The sequence below is a fragment of the Helianthus annuus genome, chromosome 3, assembly GCF_002127325.2.
Source record: "Helianthus annuus cultivar XRQ/B chromosome 3, HanXRQr2.0-SUNRISE, whole genome shotgun sequence".
Classification (NCBI taxonomy): Eukaryota; Viridiplantae; Streptophyta; class Magnoliopsida; order Asterales; family Asteraceae; genus Helianthus; species Helianthus annuus.
In genome coordinates this window covers 16,127,151-16,134,499 of record NC_035435.2, presented here as the reverse complement: position 1 = coordinate 16,134,499, position 7,349 = coordinate 16,127,151, and the positions used below count along the sequence as shown (strand labels likewise).

Here is a 7,349-nt window from a genome sequence, read left to right as displayed (position 1 = left end):
AATGATAAACATATAAGTACAGATGAAAGTAATTAGAAGCATTATATAACTAGTTTAATACCCGTCCGGTGGACGGGTTACGTCAATGTAATTTATACTAACAACATGAATGAACCTATGAACATAAAGAAATATAAGAGTCAGACCGTGTTCGGCAGTAGTCAAGGGCTGAGATTGACACATCTGCAACCACAAAACACATCCATTATATCCAAATTAGACCATACGTAAGTACATATCATAAAAACATCTCAAATTCTCTTGTGAAATGGAATTTAGGAACACTAAGACCATAACAAAGAAAAAATAAAGGGGCATAACAAAAGGAGCTATAAATTTGCACAAGGTGAAAGCATTACCATAGTTGGCAGTGTCTTCAAATGTAGTTGATGGATTCATCTTGTTAAATTCCTTAGACGACTTTATATCTCCTGTAACATGCTACAATAAGTCGGTAACAAACAAAATGTCCTTTTGGGTCATATTTTCAATCACTTTCTTTAATCCGATTAGGGTCCCTTTAAGAGTCAAGAACTGGTGCGCAAATACAAAAAAGACCCAGTAGTTTCTTTTTACCTCAAGAGCAAGTCTGTGAGATCCATACCTGGAGAGGTCGTATGATCGAACTCCAACGTTAGACACTCTGCACTCTTTAAATAATGATGGTTGAAGTTGTCTAAGGCCACATTTGATTGACATGTACCTGTAATATCAGCAGATTAATTAAAATATTTATCAGAAAAAAGAAATACATAGCCGAAAGAAAATAATCTTTAGTATAGAAAGATTTAGGTGGTAAATTCTACCCGTTAACTTATGAATATATCGATTTGAGTTATGTGTCAGTTACAAACGGGTCAAATCAAACAATTAGCTAAATGGTGAACATGTTAAATGGGTTGAAAATTGGCTAAAGTCTATTTTTTATACATACAACTTATAAACAGTTGTTATTCTAAGATGCAGATTATTACTATATAATACTGCTTTTGTTATCATAGTTATTAATTTACACATAATTCTATATAAAAGATAAAAATTTGGACAAAAAGTGTTTGAGAGTCTACCCGTTTAAACACTTGATCTGTACCCAACCCCTCTCTAACATGTCCATGACACCTCTTGAGAAAGAACTTACATAGCTGTCAAAGGCGTGCTTGATCCACTAGAGCCAGCACCACCCATGTTAGAAATATGACCCGCTTTATGCTGGTTACCCATGAAATGCATTGCTTTATGAATGACCATATTGTTAACTATCATTGATCTTGTTTGGACATTAACATACCACCAATTTGGCACATATAAGCTTCTAAAAGTGTCATTGTTGAAATTTAAATCACTTCCCAAATTCTCGAGAGAAACAAAAACAACAGAGTTGTCCTGGTGCATCCCTGCAAAATTATATGTCAAAAAGTCACCGCTATTAAGAACTTGAAAGTAGCAGAACTAATTAATCATTTCAAATCAAGGTCAAGAACTACTGTTGCCTCAAATCCCGCCTCCCTTTAGCAAAGTTATACACCAAGTATGAGAAATGGTTGTCCACCAAGTATCGAGTGTATAAGACCACATATTACTTATTTTATTGTACTAAACTAAGGAAAATAAAATATCAATCATATCACTCACTGGCAATATAAATTATAGCAAATTAATCAATTACCTAAATCAAACAGTATCATGTTAGCATGACTTTCTATTCTTAAATCAATATCAACTTCAGTGTCATATGTTGATCTGCCAATTGCGACCTGGAAACACAAATTGCAGAGGCTTTACACATCAAAAAATGGTAAATATAGAAATCAACACATGAAACAAATAGACTAAAAACTAAAATATATAATTAGAAAAATTACCAATAAATTGGGCCATGTTTTTTTTTTACTTGAATGCTGGAGTTGATGACGCCGTTCAAAATTACAGAAATTGAGCCCATCTCTGTACCTACAATTGTAAGTTAATTCGAAATTAGAGAAAATTTAATCAAATTTGATACTCGAATGAAAGTAATTACTCACAAATTATTCTCACCGACGGCAACGTTGTATTGGGCGAAAGAACCTACACCAACGAAGGAACAAACAGAATCGCAATAGAAAGTTTAGATATAGACACCTATATTTCCAGCTTATGTAACCTCATATAATGCCACCACTGCAATATAACCGTCTTCAACTTCGGTATCGGTGTCACTCTCAACATGCTTCACGGCAAATAAGAAACCTTGTTTGTACTGCGGGTCAAGATAAGCATCATTGCTGATATATTCCATGTCTTGGTGTCAGATAAGCATCATTACAAACATAGGTAAGTTGCATACATGGGCAACCTGTTATTTAAAAAAGTTGTAATATGAAGAACTTATACAATACACACCTATGATATATCACGTATCTTGGTGAGAAGGCCAACGTTGTCTTCACCAAATGCATCACTATTAAAAAAAACAAATGTACCGAATCAGTAATACCCGGTCATAAGCAATACCCAGTGAAAACCGTGCATATAATATACCTCTGAAATGAATTAAAACAACAAAGAAGTGTCTAAAATGTTACCAATTGCCCAAATTCTGCTTAAAGCGGCAAGCTTTCAGGGATAAAAGAGACAAGTTTCATGAAATATAAATATATACACAGAAGACGTCGGCCGAGTTACATCGTCACTTCCTGTGAAGATCATCATTGTTTGTGTTATATGACCCACCAACCATACAGGTTCCTCGATCAGATTTTGGTGGGGGGGGGGGGGGTCCAAACAATAACACAAATATACTCAAATAAAATATTTTTTTATCAAATTCTTAAACAATAACACCTCTGCATCTAACGGCGATGTGCTTCGACGCCGACATTAGCACCGCCGACGTTGGAACAGGTTCTCCGGCAGCCTCTACTGAACTCGCCATCTCAATCCTGATCAAACAACAAACCCTATTTTAACACACACATCGATTTGGAGTGAGATCGGATCGAAACTAACAGGAAAATAGATGATAATTTGAAGTGAAATAACATCTAAATGTTAAATTAGGGTTTACATACCTTGGTTGGTTCTTGAGTTTTAACCGGAAATTACACACACACAAATGCTTGGAATCGGTGTTGCGACGAAATCGATGCTTCACTTTTAGTTTTCAAAGCGCAATGGATTGATACAGAGCGATGAAGAGGAATGGGCAAAAATGTAGGTTTGAGATCCCTATAAAAAGGAAGGGTAGGAAGTTACAAGAATCGTGGGGAGGGGACGTGGGAGAAATCAAACCCAAAACTTTTTGTAACCTCTGAACTGAGAGCACTACCCATATTTGTAGGAGTGGAGATGATGGGCACGACAGGTGGAGATAACCGTCAGCCACATAAACCACACAAAACTGCCCTAAACTGCCCTCTTAGCAGTTAATTTTGTGAGTTTAAAGGGCTGAGATTTAATCTCAGCAAGATCCAATGGTCAATATTGATTTCAAAGTTGGTTACACTTAATGGGTTCCATATATATATATATATAATATATATAAGAGCATTCACATCCATACCACTAAATTCTGTGTGTGGAGTTTTTATAATATAAAAAGTATAAAAAGTGGTTGTAAGTGGAGGAGAGAGAAAATGTTACTGTTCATCTGTATATTTGGGGGGGACACTGTTCACCCCTATAATTTTTTAATATATTTTGAAAGTGGTTGCGAGTGGAAGAGAGAGAAAATGTAATGATAAAGGTATAAAAAATATTATTTAATTGAAAATGAGAGAGAAAATATAGTGTTTTTAGTGTAATTTAGGGTGAAAATATGATCGAATGGATGTGAATGCTCTAAGGCACATTGTGAAACACTTACATGAGACCGATAGGCATCAAAGGAAGATGAGAGGCGGTTAGATTCACCAACTATATCACCACCAAGATCTTCATCAACATCACTTTTGTTGGTAATAACCTTCTCTTTGTGTTCCGACTACAAAAAAATAATATTCAAAAACACCAACAATGTTAACTTCAAGATTAACTAATTACCTCGTATTATGAAAAAAAATATTGTAAGCATAATAACACTAACTGCAAGTAGTAAATCAAAACCATCATCTCCGTAAATAGGATCATCCAACACAACAACGTCAACCTTCTTGAAATACATTTGAGTACCAGTTTCATGATTAAAAACGGACAACTCAAAAGTCTCATATCCAAACATTGTAAAAATAAAAGTAGTCCAGGAATCTAATTCAAGATCCCTAATCAAATTAGACCATCCATCAGTGAAAGCACATTTGTCGGTCAATGCCTCCATCTTCACATTCCAAAACCTATCACCGAGATAAAGAGTTGCTGATCCACCTTTATAACTGCTGCCATAAAACTGTCCCCAGAATTTGTTCGCCATGAAATGTAAATTTGTTAACAATTATGTTAAACAAAATATGCACAAAACAAAATTGACATAAAAAAGTAATTATTTTATATACAGTACTTACAATGAAATCATCATCAACTCTAACTCTAATGGAAGTGATAAAAGAGTTATCCAAAACACATGACTTAAAGACATCGAGATACCATGTACATGGTCCAAGACTGTTGAACAACAGATAATCATTTTTTTTGTAAACCACTGTCCGTAACGACTTTACCAAACCCATCACCTAAAACAGGACCTAACCCATATTTTTCAATTTGAACAATCCATAAGTTGTCAGCAGCAAAAATTTTAATACGATCACCATATGGGAATTGTTCTCCCCACAGTAATGTAGCAAAATCATTCGGTATTTCCTATAATTTGAAACAAAAGACATATAAGTATCAACATATTTTTTTGTAAACATAATAACAAAAAATACATACCACTTTTGTCGGATTATGAACATCAACTAACTTCAAGAAAGAACAACTACTTCTTTTTGGATCCATATCTGTAAAATTATTATCAACATTTTTTAGAGCGAAAAATAAAATGATAACATCAAAAAATAAACACATTCAAAACAAAGAAAATATTTTATTCTTCCAATTAACAATGACTAAAGATGGAAAATTATTACTAATAAAAAAAAGAAAGTATACATATAAATCAATAGTACAAATAATAACCAAATTTCACTAACCTATTATCTGTGAACGTAAATTTTAATCACATTGTTATCAAATAATTACGGTTTACCATGAAAAAGGAAATTAAGAAACATAAAAAAGTGGGAAATTCTTGTAAAGATAACATCAAAATCGGAATCGGATTGTTATTAAAGAAAATTGTGTATAACAGTTTATTGAACATAAGAACATTGTTAAATCTTGTAAATATAACATCAAAATCGGAACATTGCAAAACAATAGAACGAAAACCTCTCAATAACTGGATTAAAGATCAACAACATACCTAATTTCGGTTGATTGTAGTGTATTTTGCAAAAGAGTATTGAAGATTCAAACCCTAGCCAACAATGGCGGTGAGGAAGCGATAACCGAGAGAGGAGGTGAAAGACTTCTTCTTGATGGGTAATGATGTTGCAGGTGATATGATGGTTTTGTTTTGAGTTGCACCAATTTTGAAGTAAATAAAATATAATTACAAATTCACCCCTTATATGTCACACCCCCAAAATATCACCTAAGGAATGTCCCTGTTAGGCGTCTGACGTACCAATAACGAGCCACTAATTACATTGAACGCATACAAGTTTCAAAATAAAATCCTTAATTATTAATGTAAAATAACATCAACGAGTTTAAATGAAAACCAACGTGTTCAGCGGAAGCAAATAGTAAACCAATGTTAAACTGTTTCAAAAACCAATGTATGATATCAATAGTTCAATCACATGAATCCCTCATCCATGACCACTCCAGCTACTCCAGACAGTAAGTTCCCAATTCCAAGATATCTAACGACCTGCAAGCATGCAGACAAGTGTGTCAGACGATGCTGGTAAGTTCAAAGTTTTATTAACGCGTTTAGTTACCAGATGTGAGTGTAAAAAGGTTCAACGAATGATTTGATGTTGTTATTAACTCGATTACCGAAATGGCTACAAGATGTGTTTGCCCAACCACAATGTCTCTATCAAAACATTGGTCATGCTTTAAGGAAATTAGTTCACACCTGACCTCCCAGGTACGGTGTGAGGGTGCCAAACCTAATAGCGCTATCAACTAATAACCTCGTTGCCTCCTCGGAAACTGTCGATAGATGTAAGGGGTCTTATATGATAGAAACTGAGAATAATAACAAACATCCCAAAACATGACGTTCCTCCCTGGAACGTTACCCGATATCCCTCCCTGGGATGCATGCTTGGAAAAAGAGCAGTGAACTCACCTTAGATGTGATCGGTATGTTACGTTACATTACCCGTTTCTAGTTAGCCAACCAAACCCTACCGTAGTTACCAAAGACAGTCAGTTTCGTAAATACATAGGTCACATACTCGCTGCACACATTTCACTAGTGATATACCAGTAATGCACATAACATGTTACTATTCACAACAGTTAACTATGCACCTCTCAGTTCATGATCAACCCATAGCAAGTAACCGATTCACATATACCTAAATCACATAATTAACGTCTTGCATTCCATGCACATGATCTCATGATAACAGTACACGTATCGGTTCATGAAACAGCTTCACAATATCAATTGACAACAGGGTATGGCACATCATAAAGTTTGTCACATGTTATAGGTACACTAACTGTTTGATATAGTTTTCATTCAAGACACGACCCATCCAAATTCGGCCCAAGTGAGTTACACGACCCGGTTCCCTTTGTGCGATTCTTACTTACTTATTCATGGGTCAGTACTTAGTGAACGATTTTTAGGAGGTGCGACGCAATACCATTAGCCCGCTGATCAAGTAACAGCCCAAACTAATAACCTTTTTAAGTTCGCGGCCCAAATGAGTTTACCCAAAACTTTATATTAATTAATTGTATCAAGATAATGGCCTACCCACTAGTTATAATCTCACATGATCTAGACACCTGATGTCATGAATTGACATCATAAGGGAACTAATCACTTTACAATAAATGCAATTCTGATGATTCTTTTAACCATGGCCGTCAACTATTTAAAGCATTCAAAATATTATTATTGGACCGCATCATTAAGTGGGCTGACAACTTATTTGAACATTATCTTTTTGGTTGCTTGATGTTTCAGCATATATCATATCAATTTAGTCATCAAATAATGTAATCTATCATGAACCATTAATTTACATAGTCATCACATCAGATCAAAATCAAAAGCATACAAATTCTTAAGTCTTGACATCTTTAGTTTAATCTCTAAATCAAGTCACAACATCAGTTCCTTAGTAAAGTATGCATGATCAGAT

The 7,349-nt window shown here is 34.6% G+C and overlaps 1 long non-coding RNA gene across 1 annotated transcript; it reads right to left on the bottom strand.

The window, feature by feature from the left end:
• Positions 1-1,303: 1,303 nt before the first annotated feature.
• LOC118490139 lies at positions 1,304-1,917 on the bottom strand. Its single transcript, XR_004888320.1, has 3 exons — positions 1,863-1,917; positions 1,667-1,754; positions 1,304-1,394 (listed from the first exon to the last, which is right to left on the bottom strand). It is a non-coding gene; the product is annotated as an uncharacterized LOC118490139 (long non-coding RNA).
• Between the last annotated feature and the right edge of the window lie 5,432 nt (positions 1,918-7,349).